At 51.1% G+C, this 27,485-nt stretch overlaps 1 protein-coding gene across 5 annotated transcripts in view; it reads left to right on the plus strand.

Moving 5' to 3' along the window:
* The window catches only part of GAS7 (growth arrest specific 7), a 204,258-nt gene that overhangs the window by 38,452 nt on the left and 138,321 nt on the right, over window positions 1-27,485 (plus strand). For 2 of the 5 annotated variants that reach the window (XM_082605548.1, XM_082605549.1), the window contains exon 1: window positions 19,022-19,157. The exons of the other annotated variants lie outside the window; for them this stretch is intronic. The gene's annotated coding sequence lies outside the window, so the exon portion shown is untranslated. Of the gene's footprint in view, window positions 1-19,021; window positions 19,158-27,485 lie in introns of those variants that run through there. 5 annotated transcript variants of the gene reach the window in all.

A 27,485-nucleotide genomic window follows, 5' to 3' on the forward strand; every position in this document is an offset into this window, starting at 1 on the left:
TAGATAAAGGTACTCTGTTTTTTTTTTTTTTTTAAAGAATCAAGTTAGAGAGTTCGAGCTTGGTTTGAGGAAGCTTTGATAAAATTCCGGTTGGATCTTTGTCACGAGGGAGAGGGGTGGCCGTGTGTACCCCCAGTCCCATCCCGTGTGTACAAACACAGTTACCCAATATCTTTTTACAAGTTTATTTTCTATGTTTATGTGTGAGGTTTCTTACCCTGCTTGGCTGGTCTTAGAGTCTCACTTTTAGCTCTAAGAGGAAATAGAAGGATGTTCCTGTTATTTTAACTAGCTAGTAAATTCCAAACTGGGAGATAGGTTCAGCTGGGATCAGACACCCTTTACAGAAACTTTTGGGTTGTTTCCTTTTGTCTGAGTGTTTTAAAAATCTACCTAATTGAGGTTGTCTGGGAGTTTTTGCGGGTTTCAGAGACGCAGCTGTATATTTATACTTTGCTGTGATTAAACACAGGGACACATACATGGCCCTCCCCTCAAAAAAAAAAAAAAAAACAAACCAAACCTCACTGCTTGGCTTTGCCTGAAAGTGGGATAACAACTATTTATTCATGAGCCAAAACCCAGGCACATAGGGGATCTTGCACAAGTAAGATGAACAAAATACTTTCAAATGTTTTAAATTGAATTGGGAAGGTATGAATAAGTATTTTGCCATTAACACATTAACAAAAAATGTAAACTGGGTGACTAAGCATTTGAAGAGGGCTTTTTGGTTTCCTCCTTACTTGTAGAAATTCTTGACTTAATAGGTAGATCTCAATTTAGCGTGCCCAAAGGAGCATGGATTCTGGAATAGTAGGTCCTCAAATAAGGACTTTTTACCGTCTCACTGTAGGAAAGGAGTGCTCTTTAGGCTGTTAGCCCTTGACCGTGATGTAGCCTGTTACATACCGAGGTGGTCAGTTTCCAGCCGGGATGCATCAAAGCAGAATGGGGCCTCGGAGCCCGTGGGAGGGCCTGGGAGTCTGCATTTCTGGCAAGTTCCTAGTGAGGCTGGTCTGTGGACCCCACTTTGAGTAGCAGGGAATCCACTTTCTGTCTCTTGAGAGGATTTTGCTTTGTAAAGCAAGATGTGAAGATCAGTCACAACGTGGGAGACTTGGCTAGGACCCCATCCCGGGGCATCTGTTCTCGGATTGACCCGGGAAGTAGGCTGGGATGGGCAAAACATTCCATTTCTTATCCATCCTTTCTATTTTAATGCGGGTTTTGGTCACAAAGCCTGCTGGTTCAAAGGGCCTGGGGCTCACACTCTGGGCCCTTCCCAGAAAGTCCTGGCTTTGGACCAGCCGGAGCAAGTTTTATCACCGAGGTGGCTGCTCTGTCCCACAGAGACAAAATATAATGTGTCTCTCCACCTCACTAAGCCCTGGGGCTTTGCTCCTTTGAGGGCTGGGAGGTGGCCCTCATTTCTGGGGGTCTTAGAAGGCATTGCTCTCACACCCCCCTCCCTGAGCCCCGGCCACACGCACTGACTCCCTGGCTGCTGGTCCTGACCCAGCCACTGTCTGTCCAGCAGCAGGTGCGATGGTGTCCCCGGCAGGAACAGAGGACCCACGGGTGCCTCTCTTCCCCACACGAGGACCAGGCCGCCTATTGGACTGCTACACCTCTAGGAACTCGGAACGTGGTCCTAGGGGCCCTGGACTCTGCTTCATCTCAATGCCATCTATGTGATAGACCCCCCCAGGGCCAGGGCAGGGCTTCAGCATCTGGTTTTATGGCCTTGAAGGTTTCTTCCAAGCCTCTGCTGCTTCCTCCCTTAACTAAGTTTTCTAATGATCGGATTGGGGGCCCTTCTGGTCTTCGTGCTGCCTGAGCTTCCCTGGGCACCTTTTCCTTGGACTAAGCGGGGCATGGCTTTTGCTCCAGAGAAACCTGGGGGTTCTGTCATTCTTTCTGCACCCCCTTCCCAGCACTTCTCTGAAATACAGTTTGTTTTCTTTGCTTTGTGAGTGCCTTTGAAGATTCCTTACCAGTACTTGTCCCCATGCCCCTGGAAGATGGCTCTGGACATCAGGGTGTTTGCAGCCTTCAGCTGAGCAAGGCTTTCTGCCAGGGATGGGCTGAGGGTTTTCTTTTGGTCTCCCACCCTCTGCCTGGGGCAACCAGTGTTTCTTGCGCCATCTTGGTGGAACGGCCATGGAATGGACAGCCACAGTTGAGAACTCCCCTTTCGAGACCTGGCTGTGCATCTCCGGAAAACACTCCTGATCATTGGTACCAAGTGGCTTCTCTTGCTGCAGAGCATGGGCTCTAGGCACGTGGGCTTCAGTGGTTGTGGCTCACAGGCTCAGTAGTTGTGGCATATAGGTTTAGTTGCTCCGCAGCATGTGGGATCTTCCGGGACCAGGGCTCGAACCTGTGTCCCCTGCATTGGCAGGTGGATTCTTAACTACTAAGCCATGAGGTAAACCCCAAGAAGAGTTATTTTTGAAGCCACAGATAGATGTGGAACTTTATCAAATGATGCCTTATCAGCATCTCTCAAGATAATCATATTTTAAGAGGTTTTTGAAATATTAATATGATTAATGATATTAATAGATTTTCTAGCAGGACATTGTTGAAATCAGAGCAACTTGCTGGAAAGAGCATAGGACAGTGTCTGGAAAGCCGGATTCCGGCTCTAGTTTGGTTCTTGGTTACAAATTTGACCTTGGACCAGCCCATATGCTTCCTTATTCCCTCTAACAGTATCCCAACGTTTCCTTCTCTGTCACGTGGGCATAGTTCTGTTTTCCTCCCTTTCTTGCTAGTGAGTTGGAAGGATCGCAGTGGATCAATAATTCTTTCCTTTACATTTGTTTAAATGCTTTCTCATCTGAACCGTGACACAAGTGTAAAATGAGGGGCATCACCATGTTCCTTACTGGACCATCATCAACCAGGAATTCATGTGTTGATTCATTCATTCCTCCAACAGATATTTATGGAGCAACTGCAAAGTGCTAGGAATTGTTCCAGACGCTGGGAATGCGGCTGTCAACGAAGTAGACCAGTTCCCTGCGCAGTAGAGCTGACATCCCAATAAACGCACACTTTCACACATATGTCAGCTGAGTGATACATAATGTGAAGCTATATGAAGCAGGGGGAAGGGGTGGAGAGTGAGGCAGATTGAGGGGGGAGGTTTACCTTAAGTGGGGTGGTCAGCAAAGACCTCTCTCATTTGAGCAGAGAATGAAATGAAGATGGGGAATGAGCCACCTGGAGATCTGGGGGAGGGATGTGCAAAGGCCCTGAGGACAGTTAGCCGTGCCCATGGAGCCCGAGTTGGGTGAGCTGGTGGGAGAGGGTGAAGATTTTGGGGGCTGAGAGGTCGAGGAAGGTCAGATGATGCAGGACCTTGTGGGTCTGTCATAGATGCTCTGTTCTTTTTTTTTTTTTTTTTTTTTTAAGTAAGATGGGATGCCCCTGGCGGGCGTGTGGATGTTGTGAGCTGTGAGCAACATGGTCAGGCTTTCCATCCTAAAGGGTCACTCTGGCTGCCAGTGGAGGATGGATTGAAGCCGGTTGTGAGTCAAGGCCAGCAGACCTGAGGGGATGGAGGTCCAGCCTGGGCTGACACAGCGGAGGTGGTAAGGAGTGTTAGATTTAGGGTCCACGTCAGAGGAGGCGCTGACAGATCTGCTGATGAATTGCAAGCCTCGTCTTAGAGACAGCTCCTTGGCTTTTCCTATGAGAAGGAAGTGTGTCAAGCTCCCCTTCTCCAAGACTGGAAATCTGGCCTGTATTTTCCACAGCATCATTGTGCTGAGTTGCGAGAAACCCCAGCGACTCTCCAAACTCCTGGCTGGACTGAGAGATGAAAATAACCCAGGGGTTCGGACGTCCCCACGAGAAATCCTGTTCTGAGGCCAAGCCCAGAAACACAGGCTACAGTTTGATCGGATCCATGGAAGAAGCCTCTGCCTCCCGTGGATCGTGGGAGGTTCATTTGGAAAGGAAGATGAGCAAGCTGGCACCACGCCCCCTGTTACGGTTGGCGGTAGTCACAGGATACTCCGCCACGGGTGACATCGTCATTAATAAAAGACAGAGCGCGTTTGGGAGGCATTTGCTTTAATTCAGGGCGTCTAGTCTTCCTGCAGACGTCCCTTTGTGCTGTCCTGTCTGCAGCCACCCCGTGCTGCTCTGGGGCCAAGTTGCTAATTTATGTCCTTGCCCTTTAAACTCTCCCTGCGACTCTGAACCAGAAAAAGTCTCATCTGTCCTCAAATGTTGCGGCTTCAAGTCTTCCCCCATGGTTTTCTGTTAGTGTTCCTTCCTTTGATCTTCTGTTGGAAATTTATTTCCTTCCCAGAGCTGAGGCATCCAGCTCTGAGCAATGCAGACACCACCCCCAGCCTTGGCTGGCGGGCGCCCCCATCCCCACAACCAGTTCTGAGCCTACATCTTGTGTGCTGATGGGGCATGGAGCTCGGAAGGTGGTACCAGAGCTGTGGGCGGACAGGAAAGAGAATGGCGTCGTGCCTGCACTGCCGGGCTTGTTCCCGCCACGTGGAGACAGGGAAGCACACGTAAAAATCATCTTGAAAGGCGAAGTCGGAAACATAAACAAACGTAAACCAGCAGAGCATGATGGAATGTTCATAGCTGCTCCCCTGCCTTTATGAGTTCAGGAGAAATCTGGCCAGCTCAGTCCCTGGCCTTCATTGTAGAGAACCTATCTGAGTAATGGGCAGAGAGGGACAGCGTTGGAGCAGTCTGGAAGGGTAGTTTTAGGAAGAAAAGAGAAAGGACTGACCTTGAGGGCTTGTGTATGAGCGTCTGTGAGTCTGTCTGTCTTTTGGAGAAGGAGGTCTGCAGGGGGGGAATGACCCAAGCCATGGGGGCGTGGGAGGAATTTAAAGTCCTCTGGAGAAAGTAGGAAGGAGATTCGGGCTTTGGCTGCTGCCTGCGAGTCAGATTGAAAGGGAGGAGGGGAAGATTTTAAGTTTTGCTACGTGTTGTGAATGAAGCCCTTTTCTTCCTTTTAAAAGAGACTTTAGTAAAGATCAGATTGCTTTTATAACAATTTTTGGTTGCCTGAGTGATGTTTCTTCAAACGTGATACCACGGGGAGGTCATGGCTGTGAAGACAAGGGATTTGATGGTGAGTGGCAGTTATCTGTGTGTGCACGCAAACATGTACATGGATGCACATACGCAGCGTGGGTGGGGTGGATGATCAGGAATTCTTAACCTTCTGAGGAACTGCCAGAGGATTTTCCAAAGCTGGGGCACAGTTTACATTGCTGTCTGTACAGGGTCTTCCCATCCTTGCCAACACTTGTTATTTGTTTCTTTGTTTTTTTGGGGTTTTTTTTTTTTGGCCGCGTTGGGTCTTCGTTGCTGCGCACAGGCTCTTCGTTGCGGTGCACGGGCTTCTCATTGAGGTGGCTTCTCTAGCTGCGGAGCACAGGCCCTAGGCACGTGGGCTACAGTAGTTGCCGCACATGGGCTTCAGTAGTTGTGGCTCACGGGCTCTAGAGCGCAGGCTCTGTAGTTGTGGCGCACGGGCTTAGTTGCTCCGCGGCACGTGGGATCTTCCCGGACCAGGGATCAAACCCGTGTCCCTGCATTGGCAGGCGGATTCTTAACCACTGTGCTAACCACTGCGCCACCAGGGAAGCCCCCAACACTTGTTATTATCTATCTTTTTGATTACAGGTCTTCTAGTGGGTGTGAAGTGGCGTTTCATTGTGGCTTTGATTTGCATTTCCCTGAAGGCTAATGATGTTGAAGATCTTTTCAGGTGCTTATAGGCTGTTCATATATCTTCTTGGGATAAAGGTCTTGTCAAAGCCTTTGCCCATTTTCCTCATATTGAGTTAAATAACAGATGTCTTTTTATTATTGAGTTGTATGTGTTCATGTACTCCAGATAAAAGTCCTTTATCAGAGAGACGATTTGCAAAAATTTTCTTCCATTCTATGGGTTGTCTTTTCATTTTCTTTGAGAGTGTCCTTTGAAGCACAGAAAGTTTTAATTTTGGTGATGTCTGTTGTTTCTCCCTTTGTCCCGTGTGCTTTTGTTGTTTAAGAAACTGTTGTCTAACCCAAGGTCATGAAGATTTACGCTGTGTTTTCTTCTATGAGTTTTATAGTTGTAGCTCTTACATTTAGAGCTTAGATCTATTTTGAGTTAATTTTTGTAAATGGTGAGAGAAAGGTGGCAGCTTCATTCTTTTGCATGTGGCTGTCTTGTCCCAGCACTGTTTGTTGAAAAGACTGTCCTCTCTCCATTTTATGGTCTTGGCAGTTTTGTCAGCGAGGCACCTTTTAACCATTTTATGTATTTAAGTCATTGGGTAAGGAAATGTCCCATGTATGTCTGTTGACTGTATGTATGACTCACAGGGAGAAATCAAATCAGTCAAGGATCACTTACATTAAAAGATACCTTTCTTGGAATTTTAAACAAGATTTTGATGAAAACTTTCACTGCAAGTGAAAATAGGCAACAAACAATGCAGTTGAATAAATATGTCATGAAACGCAGAGTTTTGTCTTCTGGCCCAGTTAAGGGTGAACAGGGGAAGCACTTGGCCTCGGCTTACTCTGGAATTCCATGGTCTGTGGACCGAAAATCAGAGCTGACTGCATCAAGTGTGGGTCCATGAGCACGAGGGCCCCCACGTCCTGCCCCGCCCCAAACACCCCCCCCCCCATTTCTTCCTTAGCTACAGGAGGTCAATGCAGGGACAGCCGGGCGGGCAGCCGTCGTCTGGCGGACTCTGCGCAAGTTGTTTCTTGGCCTTGATTTAGGAAGGGGATTAGCGAATTATTTCCTCTAGAAGCCTCCACCGCAGAATGGAATCCTGGAGCACTGAGGCCTCTGCCTTCCATGTGTGGGCTGGGCGGTGGAGCCGCCCCGGAACTGCGGGTGTGGGCCAGGAGGATGCATGCATGGCCTTGTGGGGACTCGGGGCCCCGGCTTGGGGCAGGGCCAGGTGCAGGGCTCCCAGGCCTGGCCCAGCTCCCTGGAAACTGGACCCAGATCCCCCTCCGGCTTGGCTGTTTCTGGGAGTCCACCCAAGCTGAAGGCCCCAGAGCCGAGGATTAGCTAAGCCCCAGATGTTTAGAACCCTGACTCAGTGTTTGTGTGTGCTCTGTTGAGAGCTTATGTGGCCCCGGAGGTGGTCCTGGAATCACTCAGATCTTTCTGTGGTTCTCGTGTTTCATCCCCGTTTCTAGGGAGAGGCTCGGCGGTTCCAGAATTTGCTCAGAGCTTTCTGCCCTGGTCCGCTCAGCCTGGTGGGAACTTGCCCAGTCTTGGGGGTGGGGCAGGGAGGTGGAGGCTCAGGTCTTGGAAGGGAATCCGGTCAGAGCTCTGGGCTTAGGGGACTTCTCTGCCCAGGTGCTGTGTTTCCTGGGGTCAGGTTAGTGTCTTTAAGATCAAAGTTCTCAAGTAAGCGGCATGTCCTCCAGCCTGGAGTCTGTCCCTCTGTGAGCTGACAGTTGAAATGCTTTCGGGGGAGCTGGGTGGAGCTGTTGATGATGAGGGTTCTGGAACAAAGAAAAAGTGAGTATTTCATGTAGTGCTTCAAGCCCAGGTCTCCTCAAGACCACGGAGCCAGTAGCGAAAGCCCCCCTACCAGCACCCCCAGCAGGCCCCCAACTGCGGGCTGTGCAGTCCCCCCACCAACCCCAGGAAACCACGAGTCCCCCTGATGTAAGCTGGAGCTGGGTCCAGAAAGGGGCTTATGTACGGGGTGGGGGTCACTGCTGCCTTCTTTCCAGGGCTCCCCGAGTTAACCCCAGTGTTCAGAGCAAAGAGGTGCCCACAGTCACGGAATGTTGCGTCATCTCAAGCGGAGGTGACAGATTCAGATGTCAGTAGGTCACTAAGCACCGAGGAATGATGTGCCATCGGAAACAGCGGCCACAGCCAATCGCGGGGAGCATGTGCCCAGCTGGAAATTTGAAATCACCCCGTTTTGTAATGTTGGTAATTGACTGAAACTGAAAACAACAGCTAGCAACCCAGTGTGCCGGCCGGAACTGAACCAACCTCTGCCTGCTTGCAGCCGTCTCCCTGCAGAGGATGTTGGGTTCTAGGGGCAGGGTGACCCGCCCAAGGTTGCCAGGCTGGTCAGGAGCCTGCACTCACCTGGGTCTAGACGCCCAGGCTCTGGTCTGTGTCTGGCCAACGCGGTTAAGGAAGATCACCCAGCTTAGGAAGGGGCAGGGCTGGGGTTTGAACCCAGAACTGGCTGGCTCTGGCCATTCTGCTCTCACTGGGATGGGAGGTGGGGTCTTCTGGTCCCGGTCACGTTCTCTTCCCAGACCTCCACCCTGGGATTGGTCCTGACCCTCAAAACAGGGCTGCTCTTTGACCAGCGAGCAGCTTCCCCGAACTCTGTGGACTTTTCAGGAACAAGAGGAGATCTTGGGGGTGGGGGGTGGGGGTGTGTGTGTGTGTGGGGGGGGGGTGTGTGTCACGTGAATTCTCTCTCCCTCTTCTCCCTCACACCCATTTATTGTTCCTGGGTTTTCTCCCTGAGAACTCCAAGGAAGAGAACTGGAGAGTTGAAAGAGAAAGGAAATACAGGCACACCTCGGGTATTGCGTTCTTGTTTTTGTTTTTTTTAAACCAATTGAAGGTTTGTGGCCACCCTGCGTTGTCAGATGATGGCTAGCATTTTTTAGCAATAAAGCCTCTTTAAATTAAGGTATGTACTTTTTGTTAGATATAATGCCATTGCACGCTCATAGACTGTAGTATAAACATCTTTTATTCACACTGGAAAACCAAAAAAGAAAAAAAAAATCTTGCGACTCGTTTTATTGTGGTGGTCTGGAGCCGAACCCACCATCTCTCCGAGGTCTGCTTGTACTTTTCTCTGTCTGGGAAGCTCCCCCTTTGCAGGAAAGGCCCGATTAACTGTGGTCTCCCTGAGTCCCTGGGTCGGTCACTACTGGCGAGCTGGTGTCTGGGGAACCTGAGTAGTGTCACCTCAGGGCCTGCTGTGGGTTCCCCGCGGCTGAGAGGACTGCTCTGAGATGGAGAGGCGGGTGTCACGTGAGTCCAGGCCACAGACTGACAGCACCCTCAGCGGGCAGAGCCTGGGAGCTCACCGCGTCCACCTTGTCCAGGCCCCTCTGGCTCCGTCCGTGATGGGAACTGAGGTGGAACATCAGGGTGGGAAGGGAGTGGGGGGGGAGTATTAATAAGTAAAGCAGGGGGGAGGGGCTTTAAAAGATTTACTAGTTCAGTATTTTCTGGATGTTTCCTAGTCCTTTAAGACTGGTCCAGAGGAAGGCCAAACAGGAGTTACTCTAAGTTCTCTACCGGCTCCCACCCTCAGCTGACCCCTCACCGCCTGGTTTCGTTCCCAGCACCACCCTGACCCTCCCACCCCCGCCCCCATCACCCTGTCACCATTCACGCCTCTCTTTCGTCCTACTGGGAAAGGAAGAACAATCTCCTTGTTCCCCCCGAACTTTTTAAAATAAATTTATTTATTTTTGGCTGCTTTGCGTCTTCGTTGCTGCACGTGGGCTTTCTCTAGTTGCGGCGAGCAGGGGCTGCTCTTTGTTGCAGTGCACAGGCTTCTCATTGCGGTGGCTTCCCTTGTTGCGGAGCATGGGCTCTAGGTGCACCGGCTTCAGTAGTTGTGACTCGCGGACTCTAGGGCACATGGGCTTCAGTAGTTGTGGTGCACGGGCTTAGTTGCTCCGCGGCATGTGGGATCTTCCCTGACCAGGGCTCGAACCCGTGTCCCCTTCATTGGCAGGTGGATTCTTAACCACTGCACCACCAGGGAAGCCCTTGTCCACCCCCTTTTAATCATATTGTATATGTAATTGTGCAACCTGCTTTTTTTTTCTTTTCTTTTTTAAGGCATTTAAAAAAATTTTATTTTTATTTTTGGCTGCGTTGGGTCTTCGTTGCTGCGCACGGGCTTTCTCTAGTTGTGGCGAGTGGGGCTACTCTTCCTTGCGGTGCGCAGGCTTCTCATTGCGGTGGCTTCTCTTGTTGCGGAGCACTGGCTCTAGGTGCGTGGGCTTCAGTAGTTGCGGCACGCGGGCTCAGTAGTTGTGGCGCACAGGCTTAGTTGCTCTGCAGCATTTTTTCTTTAAACTTAATATATGTTAAATATCTTTCTGTATGAGTAGGTGTATCTAAAGCATTATTTTTAGTGTTTGCTATTAGTTCATCATTTGGATGAACTATTTATTATTTATAATCCCCTAGTGATGGACACTGAGGTTGCTTTCTTCTTTTTCCCTTTTTTTTTTTTGGCTTTTGTTAAAATCGCTGAAGCCAGCGTTCCTAGTGAGGCATCCTCTCCTGGAAAGAAGCATGCTCTGCAATTACACCTGTGGTGTACATTTTGACCCATGCTATCGTTGCTCTTCAGAAAGGTGGTACCAACTTACAGCCCTTGAGAATGCCTGCCACCCTCTTCACTGGCCAAGACTCGGGTCTGCAGGCCTAAAGGAGAAACATGTGAAGGAAAATTGGTGGCAGTGCGTTCTACCAACGCCCTTATGCCTGAGACACCTTCTCCCTCTCCAACACTGATCCTGCCCCTCCCTGCCACCCCCAGGAAGTGGGCTGCTCTGATGCAAAGAGGGCTGGAGTTGAAGGCCTAGGTCTGAATCTTGGCTCTGTACATAACTGCTTAAGGAAAATCTCTTGACTTCTCAGTGACTCTGTTTTCTAATCTTTAAAATGGGAACTCTGGGACTTCCATGGTGGCACAGTGGTTAAGAATCCACCTGCCCCTGCAGGGGACACGGGTTCGATCTCTGGTCCGGGAAGATCCCACATGCCGCAGAGCAACTAAGCCCATGCACCACAACTACTGAAGCCCATGTGCCCTAGAGTCCGCAAGCCACAGCTACTGAAGCCCGTGCACCTAGAGCCCGTGCTCCGCAATAAGAGAAGGCACCACAGGGAGAAGCCCACGCACCGCAACGAAGAGTAGCCCCCGCTCACCACAACTAGAGAAAGCCTGCGTGCAGCAACGAAGACCCAATGCAGCCAAAAGAAAGAAAAGGGAACGCTGATACTTGCCTTACAGAATTACATACTTAGCACATAGTGGGTGATGACTAAATATTCATTTCTTTATTTTTAATCATCCCTCAGTTATTTCAGTGCATGTAACTTCTCTTCCATCCCCCTGACCCCTGGCACCTCCCTTGTCACCCTCATCTGTCACTTCATCCACCACGGGGCGCCTTTATACTTGCAGACTTAAGGTATGAGTGGTTTGAGTCTTTGAGTCCATGGTAGTAACCCAAGCTCTTCAGTGGGTTGTTTTTCGGCCCTCAGACACCTAGAACCCAAGCTCTTCAGTGGGTTGTTTTTTGGCCCTCAGACACCTAGAAAGTTGGATGAATGCATGTCAGAATCATTGTGTTTCCTTCTGTCAAACTAAAGGGAGGTCTTAATGAGATCTGTTGCCACCTGCAAATGATGTTTTGGGCTAGGTGAGAGAGGGACCCGTATCTGCCAGCAGGAACTTGTGCCTGTGTGTGGGGTGCATAGGATATCTCGACCCTTTCCTTTGGGATTTGGTAACTGTGTCCAGGAGGCTGCATTTCCCTCTCAGACCCGTCCTGTTGGGTCTCACTTAGGACCCATGTGTGCAGGTTTCTGAGTCCTGCCGTCGGTGAGGACCAGTCTGTGCCGGGCTGTACTTTTCCTTGTCCACCTTCGGCCCGGCCTGTCCTTGTCAGAGGCTTGTGCAAGGCCCTGGCACCAGGGGCCAGTTGGAGCCGGGGGCCTAGTGGGGAGCCCTCTCAGGCACAGTGATGGCTCTGTTTCCTCTCCCACCTCGCCGGGGGGGGGCCCGTTCACTGCAAGGAGAGTCACGCATTCCCCCCTTGAGATAAGAATAGAGCCCGACTGTGCCCCGGGACAGAGTCCAGCTTCTTCACCGGCCCTCTGAGGCCTGGCAAGGGCTCGAGATGGTACTGGCATGAGTGGGCCCTGGCCGTCTGCCCCGCCAGCCCCTTGTGCATTGTGTGGCCGGGACACTGGGTGCAGTGTGTGCGCCTGCCCTGCTCCCTGCCCCTCAGAGCCCACTGTCTCCAGGCTCTGCTCAGGATGGAGGGGCTTGGCCTAGAATCAGCTGCCCCAGGGCCCTGCTGTGCCCCTTCCCTTCCCTGGGGCCTAGAACTCCACCCTCCCAGCCTTGAGACCTCCTGTGCCAGGCCTGCCTCTTCCTGGAAGGGAGGAGCTGGGACCAAGGAGAGGATCATCCAGAGGGCTGGGCATTGAAGGCAGCAGCCCGGGGACCCAGTGGTCTCTTTCTGCCCCCCCCCCCCCCCCCCCCCCCCGCCAAGGGACAGGAAGCAGGAAGCAGCCAGGGCCACGCCTCCACCTTAGCCCCACCTGTGTCTGAGGTGGGAGCTGGAACAGGCTTGCATCACGCCAACAGCAGGACTGGACCAGGAGCTGTTAACCAGGCGCGGGGCATGGACTGTCCCCTGGCTCTTCTGTGATCGTGTTGGGTGATTCCTAGTGTACTTTCTAGTCTTCAGATTCTAAGGCTGGGCTTCTCAAACCGTGGTCCCTGGACCAGCATCACCCCCCAGACCTGCTCCGTCAAAAAGCAGGAGTGGGGCGCCGATATCTGTGTTGAACATGCTTTCCAGGGAATTCAGTTGCATGCAGGAACCCCAGGACCCCTGCTCAAAATAGTTTTCAGTGCTTTCTGGGGTCCAACAGGTGACTCATGAGTGTTGAGGCTGTGGTAACCTGAGGGGCATGGCCCCATCTAAGGATATTCAGGTAAAGAGATATTAAAATATGTTTAAATATGGAGTCCCCCATTTAACCTTAAAATGATACAGATCTCAGCCTGCACCTTTACACGTATTTCAGTTAATTCTGCGGCGTGTCAGGTCGTGTTTGGGGTTTACTGGGTGAGGACAACCAGGGCTGATGGCAATCAGTAACTGGTTTGTGCAGTGGAGACGTGGTTGGGAGCCAGGGTTTTCCACTGTGAGCTGGGGGTTTTCCACTCTCCCCCCACCATGGCTGTTAAGCAAACCTGCCACACACATCACCCCAAGTGTTTGGGACGATGCCTCCAGTGAAGGAGGTCTGGGTCCCTATCTCAACACGTGAGGGTTTCTAAGAGATGCTGGCTTAGGCACTAGCTGCTTCTCCAAGGAGAAGGCACTATTTGCAAGTCTTCAGTGGGAGGGCAGGATGAAAGCAAGCACAGCGGCCTACCGTTTCTGAGGCTGAACTGTTTGCGAAGCGCTGTCCTTGGCAGGGTGGGTCTGGGCGAGCCAGACCACCGCAGTTCACAGATGGGAAAGCCCACTCTTGGGGTTTGGGTCACATGGCTCATCATTAAGTGGTGTCCCCTGATGTTCTTTTCCCTCCATGTTGCCACCTGCAAGAGCCATGGTGCTGATGGCATTTGGAGCATGGGGCTTTGATGGTGCTGGTGGGGGGTGGATGTTGTGTGGCTACTAGCGTGTCACGTGCTTTGGGGGCTTTGTGTCAGGGGCCCACAGAGCTCCAGGCAGCCCTGGGTCCACTGCCTCCCAAGTCCTCCCCTAAGACAATGGGTCTCCGTGGATTCTGAGATGTCTGTGTCGTGCCCTGGGTGGGAGGGTTGCTGAGTTCCTTGCTGGGGTGCTAGAGGCACCCCGGAATCCCCTGGCCTTCTGAGACTTTGATGGAAAGCATGGGGTTGGAGAAGCCTGGGAGAGGCTGACGAGGAATAAGCAAGCAGTCTCAGTGGTACACGGTTAGATCGTCAGTACTCCCCCCATACCTATACTTTATTTTCTCAACTAATGAACGGGCCTGTGCCCACACAGGTGGATAGGCTGCTTTTTAATTCATTCATTTCAAATTAATTTATGTGTTTGGTCCCTGACCAGGGATCAAACCCGAGCCCCCTGTAGTGGAAGTGTGGAGTCTTAACCACTGGACCGCCAGGGACATCCCGTGGTCAGTTTATTTTAAAACAGATCTGTCCAATCAAAAATATTTAATAATACTAGACAGCATTTATGTAGCCCTTGCTATTTTTTCAGGCGCCATTCTAGATGCTGTATCTTTATGTACTCACTCATTTCATCCTTGCAACAAACCTATGAGTACATAGGCCCATTTTACCTATGGGGAAACGGAGTCACAGAGAAGTGAAATCATTTCTTCAGGGTCACCCAGTCAGCGACAGGGTTTGTACCCAGACCATCTCTCTCCAGAGCCCGTGATCTGACCCACTGGTTGCTAGACCGATTCTGTACCGGTCTCCCACAGAGGACCGTGGAGCCCCTGAAGCTCCGTGCAGCTGTGAGGTGTGGAGAGCTCAGAGCATCTCTGATGAGCGTCATCACTGTGGTCTGCGGATTGAGTCCTGGTCTAGCTGAACCACTTAGGGGAGACTCAGTAACACGGCAGGAAGGAAAAGCGATGGTGCCCCATCTTCTCAAGTGCCCCCCAGTTTTAGGGGGAAATAAGACTGGAGGGCTGGGCTTCCCTGGTGGCGCAGTGGTTGAGAGTCCGCCTGCCGATGCAGGGGACACGGATTCGTGCCCCGGTCCGGGAAGATCCCACATGCCGCGGAGCGGCTGGGCCCGTGAGCCATGGCCGCTGAGCCTGCGCGTCCGGAGCCTGTGCTCCACAACGGGAGAGGCCACAACAGTGAGAGGCCCGCGTACCGCAAAAAAAAAAAAAAAAAAAGACTGGAGGGTTTATGGCAGGGCAGAGGGGGCGAGACAGTGGCTGGGCCAGCTCCTGGTGGCCTCTCCTCCCCGTTGGTGGCTGTGTCGTCCACCCGGGCCTGGGGCCAGCACTGGTCCAACTGGCTCACAGCTGGATGCAGAGTGGGAGGAGAGGGAGGGTCCAGAGGCCAAAAGACTGTCAGGGATGTGCATCAGAGGCCAGCCTTGACTTTCCTCCAAACAGGAAGAGCCTTTGTGCTCAGCTCGCTTGTAGTTCCCCAGTGGTTAGCACCACTGATAAGAGAGTTGCACGTTGTGGTCAGAGGTGTGAGCTGCCAAACGCCTTTTGTCCCCAGACAGCCCAAGTGTGACATCCTCCCCTGTCATCCTCTGCTCCCGGGCCGCCGTGGCCCCGGGAGTGAGCACAGCCGTCTGAGAGGAATCAGAACCTGCCCGACAGAGGTGCTCAGAGCGGAGGGGAGGGCAGGGCCGGCAGAGCCCCCTGGGGGGTGGTATTAGGGGGGGCTGGTGCTCCTCGAGAAGATGTTGAGTCTGAAACGTGGAACAGACAAGTTCATCCAGAGGCCCTAAAACCAGTCGATGCTTTGGGATGGTGACCGGGCCAGGTGTAAGGACAGTCTATGGGCAGCTTCCAGAGAGACCACTGAGTTGTGGTGTCTACTAATCCAGGTCATGGTGGTGATGGGGACATGAAGTAGGAGGGAGGAAGTGGGTTGGGGACTTGGACCAAGAATCAGACGGTCTTGGGAGGGTCCCCCATTGTGATGGGCATGCTTGCAGGAATCCTGGGAGATGGTCACCCTTCTGGAATTACCAGCTGTCTTAACTTCTGTCTCCTTGAATAAAATGTATAATAAAATGTAATAAATTGTAAAATAAAACGTCTTCAGAGAGCGGGGAGCACGTGGGGCTGCCCTAGGGTGAGCACTCAGTGACGGTTGAAGGGGAAGGAGGGGAGGAAGGTGCTGAAGAGCGAGAAGGATCGTCCACTGTGACTTGGAAGCCGTTGTAACAGTTCGAACTATTAAAAGTTGCTGCCCACCCTCCCAGTCTACCCTGACCTCCTGGTTCCCCTTGCTCTATTTCTTTTTCCTCCATCACTTTCTAATACTCTTTATAGTTTACGTATTTATTGTTTTCATTGTGTGCTCCCCTTACCCCCATGCTGGAATCAATGCTCCACAAACGCAGGGTTTTTTTCCCCTTTTATTTGATCACTGCCATTCCCCAGAGGTCTAGAAGCAGTGCCTGACCCTGGGCAGGTCCTCACTAAATATTTGTCGAATGAATGAATGGATGAATGGATGAAAGTGCCCGGAAAGGGCTTGGCTTGTGCCGTTGGGCCATGGGAATTCAGCTTGCAATAGATGTTTCAGCATGTTGTCCCCTGGGAGGTGCCCCACAGTCTGGCCACCTGCCCTTGACCTGCTTTGTCCTTCTGATTTACTGGGCCCCTCAGGTAGGACCATACTGATACCGTCCAGTAGCTTGGACACAGGAAGGCTTTCCAGGACTCATGGGCAGGACACTGAGGGCCCTCGAGGGCCAGGCGGAGACCGACTGGGTAGTGAGGTGAGCCGTCCACAGCCAAGGATCCTGGAGCCTGGCGTTTGACGCCATTCCTGAATCCGTGCCCCGCTCCCCCGACCTTCCCCACAACTGGGATTCCCACCCTCTGGGCTGTGAGAAGTAGAAAAACGCCGGGTTGAGCAATCGAGGACTGAGATTCAATCCCTGTTGACTCAGCCTCTGCCTTCTTGTCTTGCAACTGGTGCCCGACCCACAGAATTAATCCGGGTCATCGTGGCTGGCTCCACACCCCGGGCCGACGTGGGGCCCAGGCGCGTCCCATTACTCTCAGGGTCAAGTCCAGACGCCAGTTCTCAACCTGGTGGTTGGACCCAGCCCAGACCCCTGGCAGCACCCCCACCCGCCGCCCCCATGCCTGCCACAGTGAGAGCCTTCAGCTGTGGTCGGCAAGTCCATTTCCAGTCTTTGCTCAGTTTTGCCCTTGACCTCCTGACCCATATCCAGTTGGCATTGCTGTTCAACCTGTGCAAGCATCACGCCACCCGCAGGCTGTCTTGCTCAGTAAATGGGAAGTCCGTCCCTCCAGCTGCTGTGGCCAAAAACCTTGACACCGCCCGCCCCCCCCCCCACCGCCTTTTCTCTCACGTCCCATGTTCAGTTTCTCAGGTCAACATGTGGGCTTCTCCTTCCAAATTGATTTTTTTAAAAATCCAATCACTCCTCACCACCCCCACTGCCGTCATCTTGCTCGGAGCCACAGCCGCCAGCCCTGTGCCCTTGAACTAGTGCAGCTGCCTCCTGACGGCTCTGCCAGACCCCAGTCTGTTCTTTTCAAATGATAAGTCCGATCGTAGCACGCTGCTCCTCAGAACATCCCGATGGGCCCCCATGATGGCAGAGTAAAAGCCGAAGAAGCCCTCACCGCAGCTGACGAGTGCAACATGGTGGGGCCCGTGACCTCCCTGACCTTGGGGGCCTCTCCTTCCCTGCACCTCACTCATCCCTCTGCTGCACAGTGGCCTCGCTGGCGTTCCTGCGGGTGTTCCAGGCATGCTTCCTCCTTAGGGCCTTGGCAGCCCACGTGGCTAGTCCCTGTGGTGGGCTGAGTAATGGTCCCCCAGAGACGTCCACGTCCTAATCCACACAGCCTGTGGATGTGACCTTACGAGGCAAACAGGAGTTTGCAGGTGTGATTTAATTAAGGCTCTTGAGATGAGGAGGTGATTTTGGATTATTCAGGTGGGTCCAGTATAAGGACAGAGAGTCCTTATAAGAGGGAGGCAGGAGGGTCAGGTCAGGAGTAGATGTGACAGCAAAAGCAAGAGGTTGAGGATGTGACGAGAGGGCCACGAGCCAGGGACTCGCGGGCAGCCTTGAGGAGCTGAACGAGGCAGGGAAGTGGGTTCTCTTCCAGGGCCTCTCGAAGGAACCAGCCCTGCTAATACCGTGACTGTAGCCCAGTGAGACCCCTTTTTAGACTTCGGACTCCAGAACCGGAAGACAGTACATTTGTGTTGTGACTTTAAGCTTCGTAGTTTGTGATAACTTGGTACAGAGCCACCAGAAGCTAACCCACTCTTTCATCTCTGTTGACTCTCTGGCTCACCTTGTCATGCCCACCCCTTTATACTGCGTTGCTCTTTTTCTCCATCACTTGTCCCCTTCCAACAAAACTGGGTCACTTACCCGCCTCTCAGGCTGTGGTGTGTCTGTACTCAGGGGTGTAAGTTCCACTACATTACGTAGCGTTGTCGGAGTCTAAGGGACCCCATTGATCTCTAAATGCAACCTCTTGTTTCATCAGAGCAAGATGAAGATGACCTGGAGACGGGGAGGGGCCTGCTGAAAGCTAGGGCATTGCCTTGGTAGTTTCTAGAGCCCCCAGGGCTCAGACCTCCTGCTGCTTCTGCTTTCCAGCTGCCTTATCTCTTTGGGCCTCCTCCTCCCCCACTGCCACACCCAGGGACAGCAGGGCCTTGCTCGCAGCAGGTGCTTAGAACTTGAAGGCTGGGAATCAGTCTTGGCAGAGGAGTTGGTGGGTGAGGCAGTGTCTTACAGGAAGCTGGGAGGTTCTCCCCAGGGAGCAGGGATGGGGAAGCCGATAGGCTTGTCTTGTCCCCAGCAGCTTGTGTGGAGTATGGGGTGTTTAGAAGAAGGAAAGGAAGAAAAGATATGAAACGGTAGTGATGGGCAAGCAGGTAGGACAAGCGTCATGTGCCCACGATGGGCACCTAGACTTGAGGACACCAAACAGCATGGCTCATGGCCAGGGGGGAGCAGAGAAGGATAAGGCAGACCTTCTTTCAAGAGGGCCTGGGGTTTGCTTCCCCGGGACACGGCTGCGGGCTGTAGAGGGTGACTGGTTGACTGTTAGGAAGACTCCTTCCTGCTGTCTTCTCCAGAGAAGACACATTTTGAAACACTTCCTGAGTTGGAGAGGGGAGGTGACATTTGGCCCCCCTCTCCCCAGGCTGCTGATGAAGTGTGGTTGGTGATGAACCTACAGCTGTGTTTTTGCACTGCTCCCCCCACCCACCCCCGCTCATCCACCCACCAGTCCCACCGGGGCTCCCCTCCCTCCTCCCCCCTCCCCCCTCCACGGTCCTCCCTCTGCTGGCGGGTGACTCACTCTGCTCTTGTGCAACGGCCCGGGCTCTCCGAGCAGAGCTGTTTTCCTCCGTGCCATAAGCTCCCCTCCTGATTTATGTCTTTCCATTTGGGTTAATGTTTTCCACATTTGTGTCTGAAGATTAGTGTGTGGTTCATGCCTGCAGCCACCAAAACTCCAGTGCCCAGCTTGGGTCTGGCCTGGAGAAACCAGCCAGCCAGCCAGCCAGCCAGCCGAGGGCAGCTTGGAGCTTCACCTGGAGGCCGTTCTGTCTCCAGCAGGAAGAGGGCAGAGGGAGGAGTGCAGCCCTGTGAAGGGCACACAGCGTGGAGGGTGTGAAGAGGTAATTGCCCGAGCCTGTGACTTCCCATCAGAGAAGCTGCACCGTCTCGGGGAAGTGAAAGGGACAAGTTGTAGGGCGTGGAGAAGTGTTACGGCTGTGGCTTTGGAAGCTGTTGGACAACACATCGTGTGTGTGTGTGTGTGTGTGTGTGTGTGTGTGTGTGTGTGTTTCATTTTCTGTTTGTGGAACAATAATATTACCTTCGTTGCTATGGTGGTGTTGCAGGCGTGCCTAATTGGACACAGACCTGATTCAGGCTGGTGTCCATAGTGATTATCGGACGCAGCCGTGGGACTCGCTTGCATTTGCTCCCCTAGTGTGAGAGGCTGGCGGGGTATCGTTGCCCTGGCAGTGGGCGCCCTGGGGTGGGGTAGCACCCCGGTCGGAAATGGACCCAGAAGCTGGGATTTAGGCAGGAGCAGGGCTCTTCCTGGTCATTTCCAAGTCTGGAGCACAGCCCGGGGTTGCTGAGGGCCAGGGCTTTGGCAACTCCTCCTCGGAGGCCCGGGACCACAGGGGAGGTGACACCTGCTACAGGGCGAGGAGACAGAGGCGCCCGTGGCACCTGGGGGCTCAAGGCTGCTGTGCAGCTGGTCCCCTGGGCCCACTCACCTGGCAGGTGCTGTCTTCCCGCTGGGGTTGTAGCATCCATGCAGAAGGGTGTTCACAGGGTAAGTTTTAAACTCTTTGTTGAGTGTACATATCCAGAAGTGGATCTTTGTTAATTTTACTCTTACTGAATAGGTCATATACAGATGAATTCTGACATCCATTACGCACTAAAAAATATAGAGTGAACGTTGGCCTGCCTCCTACCGTTTGTCCTCTGCCTCTTAATTCCCTTCCCCAGAGGTGAGCAAGTTACCAGTTTCTTGTGGGTATAGAGGAAATCGTGCAGATATTTACAAATATACGTGTGCCTTTATTTCCCTTCACACCTGTGCTGGCTTCCTCTTCTTCACCTTGCTGCTGCTGCTGTGTTTTAAACCCTGTAACAGTATATCGTGGAGGTTAGTCAATAGAAGGAGTGTCCTCGTTTTTTTAACACCTTCCTGACTCATTTCATGGATGGGCAGGTTGCTTCTCATCTTTTCCTGTGACCGTTACCTGCTGTGGATACCCTGTGTGTCCATCGTTCTGCACACGGTGGAGTGTCAGGGAAGGATCAGTTCTTGAAGTTGAAAGCCTGGAGCAAAGAGTGTGTTTGTAAATTTGACAGAAAGTGCCAGACAGCCTCCAGCGAGGCAAATCTATTTACCCTTCCACCAGCTATATCTACGAGTGCCCATTGACCCACAGCCTCGGCAGCACTGTGCACTTTCCAGTTTTTTTTTTATATATAAATGTATTTATTTATTTTTGGCTGAGTTAGGTCTTCGTTGCTGTGCACGGGCTTTTTCTAGTTGCGGCGAGCGGGGGCTACTCTTCGTTGTGGCGTGCGGGCTTCTCATTGCGGTGGCTTCTCTTGTTGCGGAGCACAGGCTCTAGGCACATGGGCTCAGTAGTTGTGGCTCGCGGCCTCCAGAGCACAGGCTCAGTAGTTGTGGCACACGGGCTTCATTGCTCCGCCTCATGTGGGATCTTCCCGGACCAGGGCTCGAATCCATGTCCGCTGCATGGGCAGGTGGATTCTTAGCCACTGCACCACCAGGGAAGCCTCCCACTTTGCAGTTTTTAATTTTCTGTATGGAAAAGTTCTGTGTTTTTGCATTCAGTTGATTTCCTCTCTCCATCTCTCCCCCCACACTATTGCTGCCCTATGGGGACGGTGAGTGGATACCAGGGTATCTATGGCAGATGAAGGTCTGTCCTGCAGACCCTTCTCTGAGCAGTGGTCCAGCCCCTCTGCAGGCTGGCTGTTCCTTTACGTGCTTTTAGATCTCCAGGGAGGCCTCCTTTTGGACATTTGAATTTTCTGCTCGTGATCACATCACTAGAGTCCATTTCCTACATGCTGCTCCCCTTACTTTCCCCTGCTTCTTCCCTCTCTAATCTCCATCCTCCCCACCTCACCCCTGCATGGGTCCGATCTCTCGTTTGCAGTTTCCTCAGCTGCTACTTCTCCTTCTCACTTTCCAATGATAGAGTCTTTTCAACAAAGAATCAGACTTGGACGAAAATCTCTGGACACCATTCCAAGCTGTGCATCTTAGGACACACGCTCAAGAATGAATTCCAGGGTAGAGTGGGGTGTGGTGGCTGCATTTCTCTCCCCCTTAGGTTTTCTAGTTTGGGGTCTGGAGCTGGAGCCAAGCGTGTTTGGAGAGATGCTGTCAGACAGCATTGTCCAGTAGAACTTTCTGCGATGGTGGAAACGGTCTCTGTTTGTGCCATCCAATACCGTAGCCACTAACATGTGGCTGGTGAGCACTTGAGTTGTGGCTAGTGTGACTGAGAGGCTGGGTCTTCATTTTCATTTTTATTTATATTTAAATCATTATATGTGCCTAGTGGCTACCATATTGGACAGCACAGCTCTAAGCCACACACTTTTCAGGATGAGAATAAGAGTCTAAGAAGAAGAGCGTATCTGCCTAGGTTTCCTCGAGTCAGAATACAACAGTAGTTCTTCCCCAAGATGTTCAAGCTTGGTGACCTATTTCTGAACTTCATGTGTTTCCCTTATTGGAAACACCAATGGGGTTAGGCTACCAGGAGCATCGGGGAAGGTCCCAAATTCCAACTTGGAATATTGGCCTTCCTTGAGGATGTGCATGGCAGATCCTGAGCTAGGCCTTGTGGACACAGAGGTGAACGAAGCAAGCCAGCCCTGTCTGAATGGAGCTTCTTGTATCTTTCAATAATGAGTTAAGTAGAAAGTCAGGATGCTTACAGAAAAGGAAGTGTATTAGTTTCCTATTGCCACAAACATAGTTGCTCAAGAGAACGCATCCTCTTCCATAGATCTGAAGGTCTGAAGTCTGAGATGAGTCACGAGGTTAAAGTCAGTGTCCCAGGGCTGGCTCCTTCTGGGGGATCTGGGGGGAATCCATTTCTTTCCTTTTGCATCTTGTAAAAGCTCCTTCCGTGGCTCATGGCTGCACATCCTGTTACCTTTTCTCCCCATTTCTGGCTTCACATTGGCTTTTCTTCCCTCTTTGACCTTGTCTCCTTCTTATAAGGACCCTTGTGATTATAGTTAGGGCCCATCCAGATAATCCAGCAAAACCTTCTCATCCCCAAATCCTTAGTTTGATTACACCTGGCAAGTCCCTTTTTGCCATATAAGGTGACAGTTGTAGGCTCCAGGGATTAAGATGTGGCTCCATTTGGGGGGGCCATTTTTCAACCTGCCCCAGGGGGTAGCTTTCGATACTTGAAGGAGAGCAAGTTTGTGTCAGAGAACGTCATTAACCATGCGGGGCCCTTCCCACGTGTTCCCGATTGGTGGAAATGGACAAGGCTTGAACCACTCCTGTGGAAGATCTGATGTTGTAAATCAGTGTAGCTCACTATTTACAGTAGCCAAGACATGGAAACCTAAATGCCCATCGACAGATGAATGGATAAAGAAGATGTGGTACATATATACAATGGAATACTACTCAGCCATAAAAAATAATGAAATAATGCCACTTGCAGCAACATGGATGGACCTAGAGATTATCATACTAAGTGAAGTAAGTCAGAAAAAGAAAGACAAATACCATATGATATCATTTATATGTGGAATCTAAAATAGGACACAAATGAACCTATCTGTGAAACGGAAACAGATGCATAGACGTAGAGTAGAGACTTTTGGTTGCCAAAGGGGAGAGGGATGAGGGAGGGATGGAGGGGGAATTTGGGGATTAGCATATGCAAACTATTATATATAGAATGGACAAACAACAGGGTCCTACTGTAGAGCACAGGGAACTATAGTCAATATCCTGTGATAAACCCTAATGGAAAAAGAATATGAAACAGGATGTTTATGTATGTATAACTGAATCACTTTGCTGTGTGGCAGAAATTAACACAACACTGTAAATCAACTCTACTTCAATAAAATAAAAGAAAAAAGCAGTGCAGCTTATATTTTGGTGGGTCTCTGAGTCACCCAGGGAATGTGGGAAAAGGACAGTGGCCCCGATCTTATCCTGCTCCCATAAGCCGTGACCTGTGTGCCCCTTATGAACTCTCCAGGTGACTCCGCTCCTCGGTAAAGCTTGAGAAGCGTTGCTCTTAGGAGTCATCTCGGGGATGATCTGTGTGCGTGTACGTGGAAGGTGGAACGTCTTGTCCTCTGTGCGTGTGTGAGTGCCAAAGCCGGGCTGCAGACAGGAAGTGCTGGAGGAGGCCGGAGGAGGGGCCCGTGTCTGCAGAACACCCCCACCTGGGCCACACCTGGGAGACAGGAGAAGGTGCAGCCTCACCGAGAAACAGGGAGGAGGGTGCTCCAAGCAGAGGGAGAGACTTGACAGCAGCACCGAGGTAGGAACAAGCATGCCGCCTCTGGGGACACGGAGGCCGTTTGGAGCCAGAATGGACCGGGACAGGGAATTGATTTGACAGGAGGAGCACAAACGAGATTCACCTGTGGGTGTTTGCAGGCTTGAGGCAGGGCAGAGGCAGGATTCTTCTGTCTGTAGTGCCGTCGGGGTGGCCTGGATGCAGACCCAGGCTGGGTGGTGGCAGGGAAGGTGGAGAAAAGGTGATTTAAACGGAAGTATGAATGGCATGGGCCTAACAATCAGTGAATACTAATTGGGCCGGTGTGTCGGGCGCTGGAATGCTGTGAGCCAGACGGACAAGGTCCCTGATCTTGGACGTTTGCTTTGGGGTAAGGAGGCATGTGGAGTTAAGCAATAAGCAGACAAACCCAAATAAACAAGAAGAACATTAGCCAGTGGTAAATGCTGTGCAGAATTAAATTGGTTCATGTGTGCTTGGGAGTAACTAAACGGTGGCTTCTTTAGATCGGTGCTTGTGGGGGAACCTCCCGTTGAAGCTGATGTCTGGATCCAGCCATGGGAATGAATTGCTGGGGGAAGGGCACTTCACGCAGAGGTAACAGTGAATGCCAAAGCCATAAGGCAGGACCAAACTTTCCCCATCCAAGGAACAGCTCAAACGGTGCCGTCCAAGCTTTTCTGTAGTGATGGAAGTGTTCTATATCTGCACTTGTCACGTGGCCAGCGGCCCCGTGTGACAACTCAGCACTTGAAAGGTGCCTGGTAAGACTTGGGAACCAAATTTCACGTTTTAGTTGTCATTCATTTAAATCTAACTTTAAAGACCAAGATACGGCTGTGGTCCACCCTGCGTTGAATGGCACAGAGCAAGAAGGTTGGTGTGGCTGGAAGGGAAGTGGTATAAAATGATGAAGGATCAGGTAAATAGAAGGCAGACTTTATTGCTTTGTGAATTAGGCTAAATAGTTTGGATTCCTTTTTTCAAAGAGGAGTGCAAAGCCTTTGGATGCTTTTAATTAGGTGATATAACCTGATTAATGTTTTGCAAGTTCGCTCTGGCTACCATGTTGAGAATGGATTGTAGGGGATGAAGAGGGGAAGTCGTAGACCAGTTCGAAGACTGTGGTAATGATACAGGGAGTGGTGGTGGTGCCTTGGGAACAGGCTGGCAGCAGTGGAAAAGGAGAAACGTGGGTGGATTCTGGATGAGCTTTGGAGGCAGATTGACAGGAGTTGAGAGGGACTGGATTGGGAAGGTGGAGAAGCTGACGATCCTAGATTTGGGGCTTAAGCAACAGGATGGATCATGGTGCCATTTGCCAAAATGAGGCATGGAGAACAGGTTTGGTTTTGCTTTTTTTTTTTTTGGAAGCGAGGAAGATGGGCTCTGTTTTGGATCTGTTAGAGATTCCTCCTGAGCATTGGTGTAGCGCTGGCAAGTAGCCAGGTGGACATGGGGAAAGGTCAGGGCTAGAGAAGTGCATTTAGGGTCATCAGGAAATAGAGGGTGTATAAAGCTATGGGACAGGAAGGGTCGGGCCACTAAAGAGAATGAGCAGATAGGAAAGAAGGGTAGGGGGCAGGAGATTGCTGGAACATTTAAGACTGAGCTCAGGGGAAGATCCAGACAGGCAGCTAACTACCTGAGAAAACGTGAGATGCCATGGAAGCCATGAGAAGTCACAGTTTCCGGAAGGAGGGAATGTTGAATGCTGCTGCCTGGCCAAGGACTGTAGAAGAGTCCAAGGTGCCCTTGGATTTGGTAACAGCGTGAAGGTCATGAGTGATACTGGCGATCAGGCTCAGTGGAGTTGGGCTGGAGAGCATTAGAGGTCAGAAAGTAGGGGTCATGACTATAAGTAAGTCTTTTGGTGAAAATACTCGCTGTGATGAGAAGCAGAGGAATAGGCAGGGCCTGGAGGAGTGGGGTCAAAGGATAGATTTATCTCTCTTTTATAAAAATTTTATGTATTTTAAAATTTATATATTTTAAAGTTTATTTTATTGAAGTATAGTTGATTTACAATGTTGTATTAATTTCTGCTGTACAGCAAAGTGGTTTGGCTATATATATATATATATATATATATATATATATATAATACATTCTTTTCCATTATGGTTTATCACAGGATATTGAATATAGTTTCCTGTGCTATACAATAGGACCTTGTTGTTTATCCTCTCTTTTTTTTTAAAGCCAGGTGTTATATGCTGACAGGTAGAAAGCAGGTAGGTTGCCTTTGATAGGAGGGCCTTTTAGCCACTGTAATGGGAGGGCAGGCTAAGAACATGGGTACTGACGTGGGTAGGATGGAATTTGGGCAGTGGGTTGATGAGCAGTTGCTGTCAGATTGCTCTTGTCTTTCATGAGAAAGAGTGAAATAGTTGTTTTGAAGATGGAAAACAAATCATTGCGTAACCATAGTAGGGTTGCTCGATGGCTTGAACTATGCTTCTCAGACACCAATGTGCAAATGAATCGCCTGGGGATTTGTTAAAATGCAGATTCTGCATTTCTAACATGCTTCCAGGTGGTGGTGATGCTCCTGGCTTTGGATCCCACTTTGAGTAGCAAGACTCCATAGCACTTCTGCAGTGGGAAGCTTAAGAAGACACAATTTCTCATGTGTCCAGGAGATGCCTAAATTGTTCGCTCATTGAATTTACTTTTAAGGCAGAGCAGCAAGAGTTGAGCGCCAGTTTGAGATTCGTGGCTGTTATTTAAAGTGGGTCTTCTCAATGTTAGAATTATCCGGAGGACTTAAAAGCAAAACACCAGAGCCTGGGTATTTTGATTTTGATTGAGATTCTGATTTAATCTGTGTGGGGTGGATCCTAGGCACCCTACATTTTAAAAGCTCCCCTGGTGATTCTAGTGTTCATCCAGGCTTGAGAAGCATTGATTTAAAATACCAGATCAGGGCTTCCCTGGTGGCACAGTGGCTGAGAGTCCGCCTGCCGATACAGGGGACACGGGTTCGTGCCCCAGTCCGGGAAGATCCCCACGTGCCATGGAGCGGCTAGGCCCGTGAGCCATGGGCGCTGAGCCTGCGCGTCCGGAGCCTGTGCTCCGCAACGGGAGAGGCCACAGCAGTGAGAGGCCCGCGTACTGCAAAAAAAATAAATAAAATAAAATAAAATAAAATAAAATAAAATACCAGGTCAAGGGGATGACCATGGGAGTAGGTGGCCAAAGGTGGTGGCACCATTGCCCTTTGGATGTGTGGGCCCCGTCTATATAAACAACTTGAGTCACCCCAAATCAGCATGCCAAAGCTATTCTAGTCACCTAGTCTTACATAGTCCCACCAGAGAAATTCCATGTCAGCCAGCAGGAGCAATCTGCTCACCAGGCTGTTCTGGAATCTTCATAGCGTCCTGGGATGACCGTATTGGCACACAGTTCAGCTCCTGGGTGCATCTGGTCTACCTCATGCATGTGCTTCATGGGTGAGGGGAGGGACACATTTGGGTATGTAGAGGGTGTTGCTCAAAGGTTCTACCAATCCCTGCTAGTCCCAGGCTCCTTAAAACATTTCGAAAAAGGCACTCAGTTGGTGGAGTCCCTTGAGCCATACAGCCTGGTCATGAACAAGAGCAGAAGAAAAACAGTTCAAAAACTGAGAGCCTAACTTACAAGATGGAACCTGTCATCCAGTTGCCAAAACTCATAACAGGAGTCATGCTGGAAGTCAGGAACTAAAGGATCTCTGCATGTGGCAAGGAACTAAAACCTAGACAGCCAGCAAGGACCCCAGGTCTGCAAACACCACCCATACGAATGAACTTGGAAGGGGATTCTCTGCCATCTGAACCTTGAGATGACCACAACCCTGGGTTGCAGCCTTGTGAGAAACCCTGGGTAAGGCTCAAAGTCTGGGTAAACGGTACCCAGATCCCTGCCCTGCAGGAACTGAGACCACAC

This window comes from Mesoplodon mirus (assembly GCF_964341445.2).
Source record: "Mesoplodon mirus genome assembly, chromosome: 18".
Lineage (NCBI taxonomy): Eukaryota > Metazoa > Chordata > Mammalia > Artiodactyla > Ziphiidae > Mesoplodon > Mesoplodon mirus.